This window comes from Harpia harpyja, chromosome 5, assembly GCF_026419915.1.
Source record: "Harpia harpyja isolate bHarHar1 chromosome 5, bHarHar1 primary haplotype, whole genome shotgun sequence".
Classification (NCBI taxonomy): Eukaryota; Metazoa; Chordata; class Aves; order Accipitriformes; family Accipitridae; genus Harpia; species Harpia harpyja.
This window is the reverse complement of record NC_068944.1, coordinates 14,532,995-14,554,045: the sequence shown is the minus strand read 5'-3', so window position 1 is coordinate 14,554,045 and position 21,051 is coordinate 14,532,995.

Genomic DNA, 21,051 nt, shown 5'->3' with positions numbered 1-21,051 from the left:
TAAATTAACCAGATACTAACAAAGAATGTCAACATACTAAAAAACATTTTAAATTCGTGTGTTTTCATTTTCTTGTCAATTGTTAATGTCACGATTCAGTTACTTTTTCAGTTGCCCATTGATACAAGCTGTGTATTATTTAAAAAGAAAAAAAATAAAGAAAGAAGGAAAACAAACCAATAAAAGGATTAAAGTGGAAACAAGCAAAGGAATAGAACTTTCAAGCTTCTTTGTTTTTTCATGCCATTGAGATGCAATTCCACCCTTCATTTGTTTCTGTTTGAGTTACCCTTAAGATCCCTGTCTTCTTATGGTACAGCTTTGAAAAGCATCTCTTTAAGAAAAAAATCTACTTGTAGTCACACTAAATATTGACTGTATTTCATTTCCATTATTCCATATTACAAAGGACATTTGTATGAAAACCTGATTTCTTTGTTTCTGAAAAATTAATATGCTCTAGCTGCTTTCTCTCACCTGAAATAATAATCCTTCCTTTGTGACATCACTCTTCATTGTTGTGCTATGATTGATGCCACAATCTGCAATTCTGACTTCAGGTGGGAATAAACAGTAGGAACAGAAGGAATAATAGAGAACAAAAAGACTTTGTGTTTTCAGCATCTTAGAATATTGTCAATAAAATATGTAGAAATGAGAATTTGAGCTGAACCAGGATAACCTTAAGAAATTACACAAATCCTTACATGCATCTTTAATGTACATCTGTAATGTAAATCTGTAAAGTAATTCAGTCGCTGTTCAAGATGCCACTAGGTGTTATCAATTTCATGAACTAATGCCCCAAATCTAATATTCCTTATGTTACTTCACCTGTTTAATATCTGTTAATTTAGGTGTCCCACAGAAAATTCAGTGCAAAGGAACATTTCTTGGGTGACTTGTAACCTCTAGTATAATATACAGAAAACTAATACACAGATAATACCCACTGTCTCCTCACAATTAATCACTACAAGCATCATCTTTTACTGTTGTCAGGTTTGAGATCTTACCTCTGCATTGCTGTTAGATCGATAGGACATAAACAACAATGACTCGTTCAGGCACATGCAGTAGGGTAGTGTGAAGGAAGGGGTGAGAAGAAATCATTCAGCAGTAGAAGATGGTCCAGTAAAATAAGATGGACTGAAAGTGGACCTTCACTAACTTCGAGTGTCATTTTATGAAGTTTGCTTTATGTGCTTCAGCTTAATTTGGTTATTTAAAGGAGATGATAACAATTTTGAAACCCGTATGCTTAAATTGTTAACAAGTATATATATATACACATATTTATAACACCTCTTGATAATTTATGTATATTTATATTTTTAAAAATCATAAATTATATAAAGTATATGTAATATACATAAATTATATATAATTGTCTAAATATATATATAAAACATCTTGACATACTGAGTTCTTGGTTGTTCATACAATTTTCTTTAAATATGAACTTTCTTCATGATATGCTAGAATAGTTCAGTTATGTCTAGTCCTTTAAGAAGGGGAATCTTTCCACTGAATAGTCTTTGGTTCTTCAAGAACAAGTATGATTTGAAAAAATATTCTCATATCTAACTTTATAAATGCCCTAGAAGCTTAATATAAGGGAAACTTGAACAGGTAAAATAATGTGGATTGTGAGAACAATAGAAGAAAATTGGAAACTTAGAGAAAAAATGATATGAGTTTATATTTCCCTCTAGAAAGGTTTGCTTAGACTCTATAGAAGGATTGATTCATTTTGAAAAAAAAAAAACAGAATATCAAAATATGTGAGTATAACACATCTATGAAAGATAGAAATTCTTTTGTTACCATGAACAGAAATATGTCATAAAGTCTCCTTTCTGAATAACATAGCCCCCAAACCATTAATGGTCAGCAAACAATAAATATATTAATGGGGGAGGGCAATCTTATTTATTTCACACACACATGTTTTTGTAGGAGGGATGTATTTATCAAGAATCAGCAGTTGGAGCAGTAAAGATCAGAGTCAATAAAAGATCAGAGACAATAAAGGATCAAAGACAATAAAGCAAAGCAGAAGGTCTTCCTAAAGCCATGTGATCATCAAACCAATATGTTTTCACATGCAAACATAAGTCTTACAGAATTGCAGTGAGTAAACATGGACTCCTTATAAACTACAAAAACCTGTCTCATTTGTTTCTTTTCTTCTCTGTCAACTGTCCTGTAAGGGCAAAAAAACGAATCTCAATTGTCAGGAAGTAAATACTAACGGAACAGGAGCATTGCAGATATTCACCTCTCATTTAGACTCTGAATTACTTTGTCAGCAGTAAAGACTGCGTGTCTCCTTCACGTATGGTAAAATGTAAGGAGATTACATGAAAGGAAAAAAAAAATCAAGTAATTATTTAAAATAGTCACATAATAAAAAATAAGCATGCAGTAGGTTTTCTCAAGCTGCTTTGTCCACCCGGGGGAAACAAACAAACAAACAAACAAAAAAAAAAACCAGGAAAAAAAAAAAGGAGAGGCTTACTTTCAGCTTCTACCTTTCTTACTGCTCTCTATGGTTTGTTTTTAGACAAGGAACAAGTCAGTACTAAAATTAAACTGTATCCAAAATTAAGTTCACATGTATCTGCAAAAGTAGGTATTGTCACTTTCCAATGTTGTTTAAGAATACAGGACATAGTCCTACAACAAATTCAGGTGTTTGCTGTGTTTTGTTGATAGTGTATGGAAACCTTTTGCTAAGACATCACCAATGATGGTGAAAATTTACTCTATGATCTTCTATGGAGAACTAAAATACTAATAATATTTTTCAAATATCTTTCCATGAAACTAGGGAAAAGAACAATCTGAATTTCTGAGAAATTATTATTCTCTGTTCTGCAAGCTATGTCTGAAAAAAATACAATCCTTTGTACCTGATGGCATTTTAACAAGGAGGATATTAGTTACACTGTTATACATACACACATCTTGGTATTTTAGTTTTGTTATAGGAACAATAGTAATTAAAATACTTCACCTGGTTTAAGCTAAGGTTGGCAAAAAATCATATTTCATTATGGAACAATAAAGGCTCTTTGTTGTTTTATTCTAGCAGCCCAAGGCCTCTTGGGCTGTTCACTGCATCTCTGAACTACTGGGATAGCTCAGCATGTCTATAGTACTACAGAGCAGTAATAAAGGTGGAAAGTGGTGGCACTAGCACTGATTGAAAATGAAGCAGATAATGCCAGCTGAACAGCTCGAGGGGGACTTCTGGAAATACAACCTTGGAAGTGAAGAAAAGGCCAAACCAATTTTGGCCGACTGTTTAGGCTTGTTTTAAACAGGTCACTACTATATTGTAAGCTGGTTAACTGTGACAGGAGATACAATGGAGTTTATGCTTACAGTGGGAGCTGTCTGCTTAAAGTGTCAGCTTGTGACACAGTGTTCTCTATATACTGACTTACAGGCTAAATTTCTGATAGTGACTACCACCTCACTTCCTCCACTGCCCAGAAAGTAAACCCACTGCATACCCAGAATTCATGGCCTCTAAAGAAAAAAACACAAATGTGAGTCCCTGTTTTGGAAGAATTTATAGTTAAAGGTTATTTGAATTTATTAGGAAATTGTCATATGTGTATATTATAACTCGGACTTTTGGCCTGAAGTGGAGCAGATAAGTTAATTTTCTAGAGGGTAACACAGAACGTGGTTGCTATTCCCACTCTGTATGCAAAGAGAGACTTTTGAAATGAGAAAGACATTACTAAAACAGTGGATCAGTACAGCTTTTTTCCTCTTGCTCTTTTGGGGAATATACAGCTGAAATTCCAGTCCTTTGAACCTCTCTCTGCTTTATAGCAAAGGGAATTAAACCCTCTGTTATTATGGTAGAAAACTATGGATGTGGAGACCCCAGAAAAATATTCTTTAACTCAAAATAGGAGTTGAGAGGAGAGGAAATTTTTCTTCTATTTTGTAAGGAATTTAGCCTGTCTTTTTCATGTAATCACCTCCTAAATAAAATACTGTCTGTTACTCATTTTTTCTATTTTTTGTTTCTATGGTGTTGGAGAGACCATAACATGCTAGTTAAACAACCACTTCCTCCACCTATGACCTCCATGAAAAAATAATCTTAAATGGAAACACACTGATTTCAAATTTTATTTGAAGCACTGCTCCATCCTGAGAGGGCTTTTATTCCTATTTATAATTTATCCTTTGATGCTGACCTGATATTACATGAGATATTCAACCTTCAAGAAACATTCAACATTCAGATTCCAGGATTTCTCCTTAATTACCTCCTGTGCAACCCGATCTCCTGGTAACCACGTAAAAATTAATTAAATATGTAAGACCAACGTAAAACAACAAAATACTACCCTTTGTGTAAACACTGCAGTGTACAAAGAATGCTAGGTCAACAATGTGGTACCACTGTTTTCTATAGGATTGCTGAGAAAAACATGTTTTTCTGTAGACTAATAACTGATGACCAGGCTGCAGGAAGGTGCACACACCCACAGTGTATGTGGTAAGCCTGAATGATGGGTCAGAGAAGAATCTATCTATCTAGTTAACTCCTGGATCAAGTCTAATTCCTTGGGACTTTGGGCAGTCTCATGTATAATGGTCTTGCAGATCAGTGGTTACTTTTTTTTTTATTCATATTGGAGCAAGAAACTCAAACAAAGCCTGAATTGCAGAGTGGTAAAATATATACTATTTACTCTAGAGAACTGGAATGATATAGTTTCCTCATTTTCTGGGTAAACTTCTATTAGTCAGTTTTTACAATGCATATAAATAACGCACCCAGAAGACCATTGTGGACTTTGGCCTTTTTTATAACATGAAGTAATCAGCTTTTTAAGAAAAATTTAGAATTGTAACTAATATATTAGAACTTCTCTGAAGAAGTCATACAAATATATCCTTCAAATGATCAAATTGTTGATAATACTTTATCTAAAATGCAAATGATTTACCCATTATAAGAAGGGTCTTTTTTTCAATACCGTCTCCCTCCTACTGTCCTATTTCCTAGGTTAGTGTTTGCTTCCATTTATCAGATGTTCAATCCAGTTGTATGATGGGTTTACTCTGAATTTTCACCATGAAGTAATGGTGAAACCTTCTGCCATTTGAATTTCTTGTGTGACACTGACTGTCCCATTGATTCTCTAATGTGCATTCAGAACCTTGCCAGGTTCAGTCATCTTCTGTAGGGGTGTAAGTGGCTTAAAGGATTGGAAATGCCTGGTACAGGAGGGATCCTGTCCTGGTTTCAGCTGGGATAGAGTTAACTGTCTTCCTAGTAGCTGGTACAGTGCTATGTTTTGAGTTCAGTATGCGAAGAATGTTGATAACACTGATGTCTTCAGTTGTTGCTCAGTAGTGTTTAGGCTAATGTCAAGGATTTTTCAGCTTCTCATGCCCAGCCAGCGAGAAAGCTGGAGGGGCACAAGGTGTTGGCACAGGACACAGCCAGGGCAGCTGACCCAAACTTGCCAGCGGGGTATTCCATACCATGTGACGTCCCATCCAGTATAGGAATGGGGAAGTGGGGGGCAGGGATTCGCCGCTCGGGGGACTGGCTGGGTGTCGGTCGGCGGATGGTGAGCAATTGCACTGCGCATCATTTGTACATTCCAATCCTTTCATTATTGCTGTTGTCATTTTATTAGTGTTATCATTATTAGTTTCTTCTTTTCTGTTCTATTAAACCGTTCTTATCTCAACCCACGGGTTTTGTTTCTTTTCCCGATTTTCTCCCCCATCCCACTGGGTGGGGGGGAGTGAGTGAGCGGCTGCGTGGTGTTTAGTTGCTGGCTGGGGTTAAACCACGACAGATCCTTACATGCCTGGCAGAAAGAAACTCATTTTTGGAACTCAAAATTGTATTTATTATTTGTGTTTAGTTGTTGCCCTTCAGAAAATAATTGTTGCTCACTCCAAATTTTGGCTTGTATGTGCTCATTCAAAAAGAAATCTCTTTTCATACCATATTTTGACCTTGCTCCTCCTAGTAGTATTACTTGGGATTGAGTGAGAATGGGGAATGAGCTATCTTGGACAATTTATAGTAGTACTGTTAAATCACAGTTGATGTATTAATTATGTGTGTATGTGTGAGTCTAAGCTTCTGGGAATCAAAAACTACTTCTTAAACACTGAGGATTTAAGTACCCTCTTTATGGGTGTAACTGAGCATGATTACTCCTGTTATTTTGATCCTGCCTGATAATCAGTTCTGAACTTATTGCAACTTCACTTAAGTCACTAGGTTTTTTTCAGTCATACTTAACGACAATAAGTTTACCTTCCATCACACGGGAGTTTCGTTTAAGAGGAACAAAGCAAGACTGTATTCTGTTTTCCAACAGAATAAGAGAAACTTTATTGATAAAGAAAGGATAATAAAACTGTTTGAGCATGAAGCATTTATTCAAAGCTCTTTTTATTCATGAAAGGGTAAATAATAACAATTTTTATTAAAAATAATTCATTTACATAGAAGAAAAAAGATGGAAAGGCTGCTAAGTTAGCTAATTCAATGACTACACACTAAGAGACAAAAGAAAGTTGCTTGAAAACAGCAATCTAATTTTATTTCATTGATTGTTTCTGTTTTATAGACTTCAAGTCATTGTAAGCATGTCATAGTTTTCAATTTTTGCAGATACAGCTTGAGATAAAAAGAAAAGGAAAAACCCCACAAAACAGGAAATGTAGCACTGGAGCCTAGCCAACTGGTTTCATATATGTAACTCTTGAGGACCTATAGCAACGCAATTAGGTAATATTGTAATGTCAACCAGGGTTGCAGACAACATATTGGAACCTTTAGAATCTTTTAGTTTTGCCAAAGTTTTTTCAAGCTGTTTGCAAAATGATTTGTTGCATTTTGTTGAAATTCACTGGACTATATTCCTGTCTACGTCACCTAAATAACCTTCTGTTGTTACAGCTGTTTATATATTTTGTTCTCATGACAGAATAATCTTTTTTTTTTTTCTTTTCTTTTTTCTGTAATGAGTAATCTCCTTAAAATGCAAGTAATACCCTGAGCTACTCAGCTCATTTGCTAGTTGGCTGTGATTTCACATACCCAGTAGATCTTGGTATAAAAACAGGAAAACATGACTATTTCCAATAATTTTTCTCTATCATCATTACTGTTTTAGACAATTATGCTGGACTAAGCTATCTAGTAATGTAATCAGAAAAGATAAACCCCATGGAACCAAAAACTTGTTTTAGGTATGTCTAGATGCATTTACTACATTCAGCAATGAAGATCAGCTACTTCATTAAAGATTAGCCAAAAGTGGGTACTATCATATTTCACTACTTACTAAAGGTCTGTGAACGAACTCTCTTTTATCCATATTCCTGTCTTCTATTTCCTTTTATCCTCTCTCTTCCCTTCCTTTGTACCCTGTTTCAATGTCTTTTTCCTTTTTTGTTCTTCCCATTTAGATGTTTCTGCCTGCATCTCTCTCCCTGTCTTTCATCCCCCAAATTAATTATTTTTTTAAAAGTATCCAAAAATATTTCTTTTAAAACCTAAGATTGGCATAATTTGTACCAATCATGTCTTCTCTTTCTCTTCTTGAAAACAATTCTTTTTATCTTTCTTCCTTGTCTCTTTAGATCCTAAACTTTTTGGAATAAGGCCCATCTTTTACAGAGCAATACATTACACAGTGGTGCATTGATCCCAGCTGGAGTCTTTAGGCACTAAAGAAATACAAATAATTACAAAGCAATGCCATATGCCTGATCTCCAGCAGCTGGGAGCTCTGTAACAAGAGCGTGATGTTCCTGTTCTCCTGCTTGCCACCTCTCCAATCCTGCAGGCCAGTCTGCAGTAGAACATAATGTTTCTGGACTCCACTCTTCCTCCTATGCCAGCAGTAGCTCTCAGGCGGTTTCCACCAAGCCTTGAAGCACATTTTAGAAGGACTGCAGACCTACACATCCCGTGGGTCTGCAGGTTTCCCAAGCACAGGTCATCTGTGCGTGATTGTCAAATATAACTAGGAAAGTGATTTTTCTTTGTCAGCATTATCAGTCAATGAAGCATTGACTGTCACTCTATCTAATTTTGAAATGAAACGTAGCATAGACAAGCTTAATTTTTTGGCTTTTTAGCTGTAGTTGTTGAATCTTTAATTACTGGTAAAGTATATACTACACATAACCTTGACTCCTGCCTTCAAAATGCTAAAGATATGTTTGATCTCTTATTTCTTACGTTTCAGGAATCTTAATCTGAAAAGCATTTTAACACATCATTTGAGGTTAATTATTTGAGTGCTATCACTTTAACCCCTTCACATGAATAACCTGAAAATTAAGGCGAACTCATTAAACTACAGACAACGAATTAAAAGAACTAAAGCAATGGTTTTGTCTGAAGAGCTAAACAGTAAGTCTTCTGTAATGGTAACACCAGAAATTGTCATATTCAGAGCATTCGTGGACTATAGCATTTGTCTTCAGATGTGAAAGTACTAGAATAAAAATAAATACTGTGTTTAAAAACAACACAACTTTTGAAATGCATGTTTAATTTTCTCTGATATAGACATTAAGTGTTTAACACGTGTATCTAATACGGTTGAGGCATATCCCAATACAAGCACAAAAGGAAAATAAATGCATGAGAAAATGGTGGTATAAAAATGTATGTATTTCTGTGGAGACTTTAGGTAGAATGTTGCTAATAAAACTATTTAAATTATATCTCTCATATTTATCTATGGTAGCAATAAAACCAGATCATTATTTATAAATGGAAGTGTAACCCATGATAATGAACAAACAAATTATATATTCATGAAGTATAATTTAACCTGATTAATATTATTTGACAGGCACAGCTTTTGAAAAATATCCTAGATCTAGACTACAACTATACAGCTCTAGAAGTAAAGCCTCAGCTAAGATTTTGCACTTTCTTAATGAATTGTATTTCCAGTCATTTATAAGTGCAGTTTATACAGTAACAACTGGGTTCTACTGCAAAAAAAAAAGAAGGAAAAAAAAAAAAGCAGAAATAAGGCCCTGAAATGAATATACAGGTCTATATTTTATTGGATACTGGATGCCACCAGGTAGATTGTTCTTCTCCCAGAAGCACTTCAGATTTCACGAGGGACTTATTCTTAGCAACAGAGCCCTTGAGGTTTGAACTCAGGTATTAAAAATCAGTAGTTTTTTATAGAAATGTTACCCAAAAATCTTCAAAACCTCAGCGGCTTACCTGGCAAATAAATGTTGCTCTTTTCCCAACAGTTTTAAACTTTATCCACAAAATCATGTTTCCCTTTTTCCACAGTTATCTGTCACTTATTATTTATCATCTTAAAGAGAGGCTGACTTTTCTCATTTTAACTTTGGGGGTTTAAGTTATGTAATATAGTATGATGTTATATATTAAAATAAAATGCAACTTAGAAAAACAAATCTTAAGGAAAATTCAAAAGACATAATTAGAAGACTTAGTAACTGACATCTTACAGAATGTTTATTATACAAATCCATTGTATTTGTTGGGAAGTCTGAAAGATTTTTATTTTTAACTCTATGTTATTTGGAGACACTTAAAGCAAGTTTCAGTTTACCTAAGTATAGACATCTGAAAGTGGCGTGCCTAGCTGAAGCTAGCTTTAGGCTCTCTTTGGAGAGAGTAGAATGTAGGTCTCACCATGGAGTCATTCCCTCCATCCCTTCAGGACTACATGTCCTTCAGACAAGATAAAACAATCTAATAACACCGAGACACTAAAAGAGGGGTGTCTGGGGCACCCTCATCCAGTTCATTCATTGTCTTCATTCAGCTTGTGCTATCATTCCCACCCATCAAACCTTCCTGTGAGATGTTGCAGTGAACTAATCCAGCAGAAAATGTATCCAGAAAAAAATTAACAGATAATTTTGTTCTGGATTTATTGGCAATTATTTTGTAAACTCTGCATTACATGGTTATTGAGATCATTGATATATATATGTATATATATCTCCACATATCCATGTATTTACATATGATTAGTAAGAAGTTACTCAATAAACAAAAGTGAAAGAGAAGCAATGACTCTATGTCTTTTCCTAGCAAATGCCTCAGAAGGTTAACTGCAAGAAATACCTAAAGAATTCAGATAAGCAAAGTAGTCTGAGCAGTTTTCTAAAATTATCTTCAAAAAAATGATACAGAGAGGTGAAAAATCTCTATAGATCGTTACTGGATAAAATAATAAGTTGGTTAGATAGTCATGCATCATTCTTTTTAGTGTCCTTTTTTTCCTAATTTTTAAAATGTTAAAATATAGAATATCTATATTCTTGTCACTGTATACCACTTGTAACAGACTGCTGAAGGCAAAAAACAAGCTGAATTCACTGTGATCTGCAGCATCAGGATAATTAAGACATAAGTTACTATTATTAGTAGTAGTAGTATTGAATGCATTAAATATTATATTTTCATATAATACACCACTGATATTATGTTAATTATGATAGTGTAACATTACTATTGTATTATATATGTTTTTATATTTCTCTATATTATTATTTTATAAATAATAAAATTATATTATATTATTATTTAGTATGGACTAAAGTTAGGAGAACTGCAGAATTCCAACCCAAGATTAGTAAAGTACAAGACTGGAGAGAAAGCCTGGATAAAGGAAGACAGGTGACTGAGACAAATCTCATTGTGACTGGGAAGCTGAAGAATATCTACCCAATACAATCACATGAACAGTGTTATAAAAACATTCCCATATTGTCATGTTAAATATTTTAAGCTTTTTGCATTTGTATTTCCCTGCATGCAGTTACATTAGAGGCCCTAATAATGAAGAGATTCCTTTTTATATAAATATAGATATTGTGACATAAATTTGTCTATGGCAAATAGCAACTTTTCATTAGATTGAACACATGAAAGCACTGACAGAAAACCATGCTCTGTTGTAAATAAGGTCCTGTCTTACGTTTTAGCATTAAGTAACAAGCTCCGTTGCTGACTTTGGGGGTTGATATTTTGTTTCATATTTTGGGGATCCTGCTCACATATTTCATTTTTTAGGTTTCTGTAAGACTATGGTGGCAAGTTATGAGATAAGAGTGAGCAAAAATAGAAATTTTGCCTGTACCTTGGCTGCTTATGTGTGTGTGACAGAAGTAGAAATAAATGGGAAAATGTCAGAAAGTTCTACTATTGCTACCACTAAGTGAATCTTGACTGAAGATAAAATTGAAAACAAAATATCTGTGAAAGTGATCAAAGTGAAAGAGAACCCCAAAAGTACAGACAAACCAATCTGATATTAGATGTTACCACAAAGAAGACAGTCAATTCCCTTGCATGACACAGCGAAAATGACAAAGGTGCATCATTGTCACAGCAATGGTGCCTTCAAAGATATTAAAATAAGCTGGAAATGCTCTCTAGTGTCTCTGGCATGAGACATCTAGGAAAGAAATGAAGGGATATTCTTTCTCCTTTTGCAGATAAGAAGAGAGTCTGTTAATATATAATTCGGAGGGGTTTGCTAATTTTGTAATACATTATACATGTGGAATCACTGTGAAGGTAAAGGTGAAGGTAACAGTTAAAAGGAAAAAGGGGAACTAATGTACCCTTCACAAACATCTGAGGTGCCTCTAGATGTCTCTGTAAAGAAATGACCAAATAAAAGCTTTCCTTGAGCTCATCTTGCCCATAACTATAGGACTTTGTAGTAAAAGAAAAAAACAAAACCCCAAGACAAAAAACCCAACAAATCGAAAAACCCACCACCCACCTACGCAACCAACCAACCAACCAAGGCCACTTCAGAAAGACATCAAGACTAAGACTGTAAGGTACACAAGAGCACCATGTCTGTATCTAGGAAGAAGCCCTACCTCCTGCACTACCTGTCACCTAGACTTTCTCCAGCAGGTCCCAGCTGCAAAAGCTTGGGCTCCAGAGTTCTCAGGGCCGGCCTTCCTCCTAGATGTCTACCTGATTGCTGGGCCATTCTTTTGTATTCCCCTTCCCTGAACCCTTTTGACTATGATTCCTGCTTTGATCCATTTAAGAGCAGTGCAGACGGCCTGTCTGGGATGTGCCACTGCTCCTGTTATAGCCATTCCTCTTTCATTACACTCTCCCTGCAGAAACCTTTGCAGGTTTTAGCTCCATCTGGATCCCTCTCTCGCTCAAGCAGTAAGTACACGTTCTTAAAATCTAAAGCTCCTAAGCTTTACACTGACCTACATCATGTTACACCCATATTTCCTGAAACCCATTTTCAGTGAATTACCAGCTTTGTTCTGAAGCCCATCCATGAAATATTTTGATAAACTGATAACACAGCACAGGCATTAGACCCATTTCATGGACCTTTCCCCAGAACTAGCTTTCTTAACTCCCTCTCTCCATCACCGCTATAATCAGTTTTAGGGGTATAAGTGTAGTTTTGAAAATTTAACTGTGTCTGTTTAATATATCTGTTGTCCAAATGCCCTGAAGGGCAAAAGGACCTAAAGAGCAGGTATTATGGAATAGAAACTAGCCCTAAACAGATAGTCAGAAAAGCTTGAGAGAAGATTTTTCAAAACATACAGCACATTTCTTAGGTGTTTCATAACCTCTCAGAAATCTCTCTCTCTCTCTTTCTCAACATACATGCATAAAATATAATTTTGAAAATGAAGGTTCAAACTTATTTTATTTTTATAAATAATTCTCTTTACATAATCTGTCAAAGCAACAGAATGACAGCTATGAAATGAATTTTTCTTGCCACCAGCTGGCCTGTCATTAGTGTGTGTACATCATCAAACCAACATGGCTCTTAAGATGTATTAACACAGTATATCATCAAAATTATATTGCTTAGAAGATGTATTTCTCAACTATAAGGACAACTGGCAATAAAGAATGTATTCAGATATTTATTTTTTTCTGGATATTTCAGTTATCTGAGGTATTTAAATATGCAGTTGTAGCTGAGAATACTGCTAGATCTCCACAAAAGTGCACTAATGTGTTTCAATATATGACTATTAATTTTTCAATGTATTTTTGCCATTATTAATCTTTTTTTTTCCCATTCTGCACTTCAAGAGTGTTTAGAGACATGTTGAATCAATTGGATCATATTCTTTCTCATATATGATAGATGTGATGTGGAGTTAACGGTGTCAAATATTAACTATGTTCCCAGTGCAAACCTTTGTTCAGCCAACTATTTATGAAGTTTCACGTTGTACTACATTATTGCAAGACATTACTTTTAGTAATAGTGACATCTGTCAAAGTGAATAAACCACAAAATGTATTATTGATTAGGGTTTAGTGAATAATTTGCAACAATGGATTTATTCAACAAATTTAGCCTATTGTCTGCATGTGGAAGAGCTTCCAACAAAGAAATAAACAAGCAAACCAGAAAATCCCTGAATATATTTAGAAACATTCAAATGATCTGTTTTCAGGCTTTGCTTTTTATTTTGTTTAGTTTTTATGGTTCTCTGCAGCCTGCATGTTCATGGACCATTTGTTATGAGCATCTAAACCACTAACTTAGTAATTATTTATTTCTAAAGTGTCAGCTGTATCACTTTTTTTTTTTCCTTAGATGAATGCAGAAAGAATTTTCTAGGACTTGTAAAGCTTTTGCAACTATTTGTCTAAAACCCTGGCTTTGCAAATATTCACTTGCATCTTTGAAATTTACTTTCTGCTAATGCTCTTGCCAGTAAAACTCAATCCTTCAAACATTCCTGCGGAAAGATCACCAAAGGGTTGCACGTATTGTCAAAGCAAATTCAATCAAATGTTGGTTGAAAATCTTGCGCTGTATTTGCTCAGCTGTGTTAGAAGAACAACTCATTCAAGTTGTTCCCAAGGCATCCCCTAAGAAAACCTAAGATTTGAGAAGTGTTTTTATATTTGAAGATTGTATATTGTGTATTTGTATATTTGTGATTTAACACAAAGTTTTATAAATATGTGCTTCAAAGTTACTTTTTTTAGAGCCAAACTGTGTCATAGATCTCTGATGTTATCTTTTAAAATATTATTTGCTTAATAGTCCTAAGAATACTTTAATGATGGACAAAGCATTATCTGGAATATTCTGAAGCTCTTTTTTTCTGGTGGAAGTGAAAGAATGTCTAACCTTTTAATATTCATTGTGTAATTTACTAATTGCCAGTCCATTCTTCTTAGTGGTCTTTTATTGCTACACTGCACTTCTGCATGTCTCATTTTGTGGCTCATGCACTGTGTATAAAATCTCAGCCTCACTAAAACAATGATGACACCACAGTGAAACTACAATAACTTATAGCAAACACCTCATCCTGCATATTCATCAAGTGACTTTAAGGTGAGCATTAGTGTGATGAAATTAGGTAGAAACCAATAGTCTAGCAAACTTCATTGCTTTTCACAAAGTGAAAACTTTAACTTCTATATACCATAATTTTAATTCATAAGTACCATAGCCCATTTGACATCTAATGATGAGAGAAAAGGTAGAAGACTTAGCATACAGTTAAGCTTGCATCAAGCCTTCTAATTCAAGGCATATATGCTGTGCTAATTTTATTCTAAATTGGTAGGAAAACTAAAGTCCTCCCTTAGTACAAAGCAGTCTTTCTTTTATTGCTCCACTTGCCTAAAATGTGAAATATTCTCAATTAGATACAGACAATACATAATAATAAATACAGAAATGGAAATATGGATTTGTTTTATGTTCCCAGAGTTTAAAAATTGTGTTGTCAAGAAAAATATTTAGTGAAATTGAGATAAGAGCATTCATGGAAGACTTGCACCTCTCCAAAGTAGCATGGCTTAATTGTTTAGTTGTATCAATGATTTTGAGGAGTGCTTATTCCACGATAAGAACATTTTACCATTTTTCACTTTTTCGAACAGAGCAAAAAATATTATCAAGAGAAAATAGCATCAATTTATTTTATAAAGTTATGTTTTAAAAAGAGTGAAAACTTAAAAGTAGCATTTCTTTTTAACTTTTTAGGATAACTTCACAAGATGCAAATATTCTCCTGTGATAACGTGTATCTGCAGTAGGTGCTATAGAAATTGTTAGGGATTCCTACTTTAGCTACTTTGTGCCACAGCCTTAACATTATTCAAATGTTGATTTTCTTGAATGTTAATAGGAAGGAGAGATATGTGACCAAGTTGCTATTTTTGCTTTCTTAAGCATGTGAATGTAGTTAGTATTGAAGCAGTAACCTCACATTGTTTATCTAAAGTCTGAAAGATTCAGAGGACATGCTAACAAAGGCTGAATAGTGAAATATCATGACAGGAAAATTCTCAAGAATTTCATAAACTGCAAGAACTTAAAGAGTTGGATAAATATTTATAAAGTACAAAGTTGAAAACAGCAGTCACTGGAATTCAGCAGAAATTTCCTGTCACTGTTTTTCATGATAAGCTTTTATATATTCAGAGTGCTTCTCACACCTGAGATCTAAACAATAAAAGATCTTTTCTTCTCTATACAAAGGGTTTTTTCTCACTGCCTTAAAGGAAGAACTAGAAGTTAAAATATTTCAGAATATCAATTTTACCTTCAATATCTATCAACTTCTATAGCTATAATCCTTTGTAATGTATGTGTTTCTATTATTACATGGCAAAAATGTTTTCATGTCCAAGGTGACACATAGAAAACATTAGAAGGGACTCACAGTTTATTTAAAGTGAAAACCATGCTTGAAAATAATTCTGAGAAGAAATGTAGTGATTCTGAATGTAATATTGTGGATCTACATGTATGAGTCTCAGTGATTTCCGGATTAAACCTTAACCTACAAGAAAATGGATTTTTTTTATTCCAAAAACTTCTGTCTGGGAACTGAATCCAGACTGAGGCCGATCCTTCTAATACTTACTGATGTAAGTATTCTGTCACAATATTGTGCATTAAAGAAACTGGGGTTTGGGACTTTCTGTGTGTTTCTGTGACCATTAAGTTCTGATTTCTAGTCAAAAGATACTGTACATGGTACAAAAAAAATAGTATAGGAAACCAGGTATTTTTATTTTTGCTATATTTATTCTGTGAGAGTAAAGGTGATAAAAGAGGAAAAAACTCTCCTCTCCAATCTGAGTTGATACCAGGAACAGGATGTTTAACAGCTGATTAAGATTCAAATATTACTTTCTTCAGGCTCAAGACTGGAGTATCCCAACGTGCAGGAAGTCAGCCAAAAGTGCCAGGAGGCCTGCGTGGATGAACAAGGAGCTGCTAGACAAACTCAAAGACAAAAAGCACACCTGCAGAAGGTGGAACAGTTAACAGAAGGGGCAGGTAACTTGGGAGCAATACAGAGATACTGTCTGAGCATCCAGAGACGAAGTCAGAAAAGCTAAAGCCCAACTTGAATTGGATTTGGCAAAGCATGTCAGGCAAAAAGATGGGCTTCTATAAAAACAAAGGTGACAAGAGGAAGACAAGGGAAAAATGTGGCCTGTGGCTGAATGGAGCAGGAGCCCTGATGACACAGGACATGGGAAAGGCTGAGGTCCTGAATGCCGCCTTTGCCTCAGACTTTACTAGCAAGATCTGCCTTCAGTTATCGCAGGCCGTGGAGACCAGGGGGAAAGCCTGGAGCAAGGAAAAGTTAATCCTTGGTGGGAGAGGATCAGGTTAAAGAACACTTTAAAAACTGGACATGGGTTGCAAAGGGATACACCCACAAGTGCTAAGGGAGCTGGCTGTTGTCATTGTGGGGTCACCCTCAGCTCTCTTTGAACAGTCATGATGACTGGGAGAGGTTCCTGGGCATTGGAAGAGAGCAAATGTCACTCCTACCTTCAAGAAGGGCAAGAAGGAGGACCCATGGAACTACAGGCCAGTCAACCTGACTTCAATCCCTGGGAAGGTGACGGAGCAGCTAATCCTGGAAACCATTTCCAGGCACATGAAAGACAAGAAAGTCATCAGGAGTAGTCAGCAAGGCTTCTCCAAGGAGAAGTCATGCTTGACTAACCTGAGAACCTTCTGCAATGAAATGATTGGCCTGCTAGATGAGGGAAGAGCAGTGAATATTGTCTACCTGGACTTCAGTAATGCTTTCAATACCGTCTCCCATAAGATCCTCCTAGAAAAGTTGATGAGATCCAGAGACGGGTCACTTTAGAAAGTTAAGGGAGTGAAGCATCTTTCATATGAGGAAAGGCTGGGACAGCTGGGACTCTAGAGAAGAGAAGGCTTGGGGTGGGAATCTCATCAATGTGTACAAATATCTGACAGGAGAGTATAACTATTGCAAAGCCAAGTTTTTTTAGTAGTGCCCAGTGATGGGACAAGAGGCAATGGACACAAACTGAAACACAGGAGGTTCCCTCTGAATATCAGGAAACACTTTTTCATTGTGAAGGATGACAGAGCACTGGCACAGGTTTCCTGAAGAGTTTGTGGAATGTCCCTCCCTCAAGATATTCAAAAGCTGTCTGCACACCATCTTGCACAAGAGGCTCTAGGTGGCCCTGCTTGAGTCACAGGGGTGGACTAGATGACCTCCAGAGATCCCTTCCATCCTCAACTATTCTGTGACACCTCAGAGTGTCCAGACACTTTGTAGAGCACACCTGTAGTATCTGTTCATAACTTTTCTCTGCAGAACATATTGCTATTAAAACATATTCATGGTCTGTAAAGTACCAATTAAGTCCTTCGTGCTGCTGAAGACAGACCATGCCTTGATAACTTACGATCTACAAGAAAATAAAAAATACAAAGACAAGAACCTCTAAAGAGATCCAATGGTCCTGACAGAATTATTAAACTATTGCCTAAATACTTCTATTCATTCAGGCTTAGTATTTTTAATTTTATGGGAGAAATATCTCTATTATATCATTTCAGCATGATGTAAAGTGCTAGCTGCTAGTTCGTCATCTGTAATAGAAATCTGCATAGTATAGCAAAGAAGAGGTGAAGGCAAAGATGGCTTTCGGAAATCTTCATGATCTCTTGATAATTCTAGGGCCATTACAGCCTCTGGCGAAGTTTAACACAGCCTCAAGTTTGCTCTAAAATCTACTGGTTTGTAAATGCCTCCAGGGGCCATTATGCTAAAGTGCAGAACAGTCAAGCCATGCCTTTGGCACTTGATGTGCAGGAAGGAAGATGAGAAGGGTAAGATGAAACCAAAGATCAAACAGATAACACAAGCATCAAATAAGAAATTCTTAATCTGTATCAGAAGGGAGAGTACTGAGAGAAAGCTAGCAGGTCTGCCAAAGAACCAGTGGGAGAAAGGGAGCAATTAAGGAAGAACACAATATCAATAAGAAGTTAATTTGTTTGTTAGTCTTTACCACATACTGTTTTTAAGGAGTTGGTTACCCCGGACTTCTTTTCTAATAATAAAGAAGAAAGTCTATTAAAGAATTAAAATAAAAGTTGTTGATACAAGTTGATAAATGTATCATCAAACCTTGGTAACATTTTTTTTTTTAATATTTTTTTTTTTTTCATTTAGGTTCTGCATAAGATGGGGAAAGAGGTTGTTCAGCTGCTAAAAATATTCAATTTCATATTAAAATCAGCTAATATCTTAAAGGAGTGAAGTAAGTGCTGTAGCTCTATTTTAAAATGTTAAAGATGATCCAGGCAGCTACAGATCATTAAACCCTACTTACGCACCTGGTGAAACTGTTTGAAATTATCATTGTCAAAAGTGGAAAGTCGTTATACTGATATCTGCTGTTCTCTCCTTCACGAGAGGAAAATCATGCTTCAATAATCTGTTACCATTCTTTGAATGCAAGTAAGCTGCTTTTCTAGGATTGACCCTGTTTAATAATGTTACTCTGTTGCTTAGAATTTGCATAATCTGACAATCATCTTTTTGTAAAGAGAAAAATAAAATAAAATAAAAAGAAAATTAAGAGACCTGAAGGAAAATGAAAGACAAGGAGGGCAAGTAGAAATACTGTTTTATCAAGTACCTCTGCAGTTAGACCTTTCACACAGGATACAACAGACTAAGGCTGCAGGAGGGATTAGCATGCACAATTTGCAAGTCCTGTGAAAATGCCATAGCTACTAAAGCAAGAAAAGATTTTCTGTTAATCTATGTCTCAGCGAGCAGTTTTGTGTTTTACACAAAGCTGAACTTTCACAGGAAGTTTTGATGGAGGCTCACTACAGAAAATCTGATTCTTCTTGGAAGAAGGCTTCTTTGGCTTAAACTTCAGGCAGAGTGATATGAAACTGAGTTGTTTGGGAAATAATAAATATAAACATCAAAAATATGGATATCTTATGCAAAAGTAATGCAGGAATCCCACAACACACTGAATAAAATTGGCTACTGCCGCTGACATTATGCCTTATGAAAATCCAGCATTCTTCTCACCCCTCTAGGCCTCAGAATATCCATCCAAAATGATATACTGAAGATTGCTGATTCTTTTAGGAAGCTAAAAATGTTACATTTGTCTAAAAGCATCTTTTTCAGATCTACTTGTGAGACTGTGGTACGGCCCCATGTGATTCCTGCTAGAAAAATATGAATTTATTCTCCTGCTACAATAAATGTCATGGAAGGTTAGATGTTACTTGTTAATTTCTGCTGTTGCCCAATAATAATTTTCTATTCTTTTGGCATCAGTATTATTATGTTTTTAATCTAAATTAAAATTATTTTTATTAAATTATTTTCATAATGTTAATTTTCTATTCTTTTGACATCAGTTTGTCATCGGCTCCCTGTACTCAGATGCCACAGATTTGATGGTACTCTGTAATCTGTCTCTGGACAGAGCTGCTATTTTCATAAAAGAAGGTGTTAACTGTCTTTATCCACCAGATTAAACTAGACACACTTAGCATGTATTACTTAATAGTTATTACTTTGATTTTTTTTTTAATTTTTGATCAGTTAGCTGAAGTTATTTTAAAAAAAAAAAATTGCTTTCTTAAACAGAAAGCAGGGGGCAGAATTAACATTCACTATTGCTAACATCACATGAGTTGCTCATCTTACCTGCCTTAGTAAAGGTAAAGACTAAAAGAAATATATTCCAGGGGAAGAGCCATCTTCAATGTGCCTTTTAGTCTATTTCTTCTAATCTATATTTACCTAACATCTGTTAGTGATATTGGCTATTACATTAGAGTGTAATTCTCACTGACCAGACAAATCACTTCTGACAAATTTAAATAATATTTATTACATTATCACACTTTTTTTATTATTGTCACTTAACCCAGAACTGCACTGCTAACCAATATCAGTTCTATCAAAGAGTTCAAACATTCTGCTTAACAAAAATATCATGCCTTTAGCTTTCTTTTTAATCAGCAAAAACTGATATCAGCACTCATCCTGAAAGATTAATTACCACCAAACACACCATTTTTCTACCTGTTTCTACACATTAGCGAACAGTTCTGGGAGCTAAAGGTTAACTTTTGTTCAAGGGGTAGTAACCATCCTTCATTTTGATCTTCTCCTTTTGTCCAACCAGTTCACCTTATCTAATGCAAATATTGATCTAGCACTATCACTCAGTAACAAATTTAAAGTTTTGGAGCAAAATCTTCTTTACTTCTGACTGGGTCATTTATTTTTTGAAAAAGTATCTACAAAAGATACAGCACACACAGTAGCTGAAAGGAAGGGAGAGAACTGAAAACTTTTAATGGGAATCCAAACCTTCTATTGAGAGGTTGGACAGGTCATCTCCCTTAACAAGACAGATAGGAAGTATTCATTTCTTTTAAACTGACACTGGCAAGGACAAAATGTGAAATAGTTTTATTAAAAGAAAGGACTTGAACTCCCACAAAGGGAGTCATTAAAAACAAGACTGTGATACAAGGATAGTAGTTAAATACAGTACAATTGGCATTATAATTCATAGCAGAAGTCCATTGACTATAGACAGATATATGATGTCATTTCCTATAATTAAATTACAAAAGTCTTCTGGTAAATATTATGCTTATAGTGCTTTGCCCCATTGCGCCTGACTGCTCTAATGCTATTTAC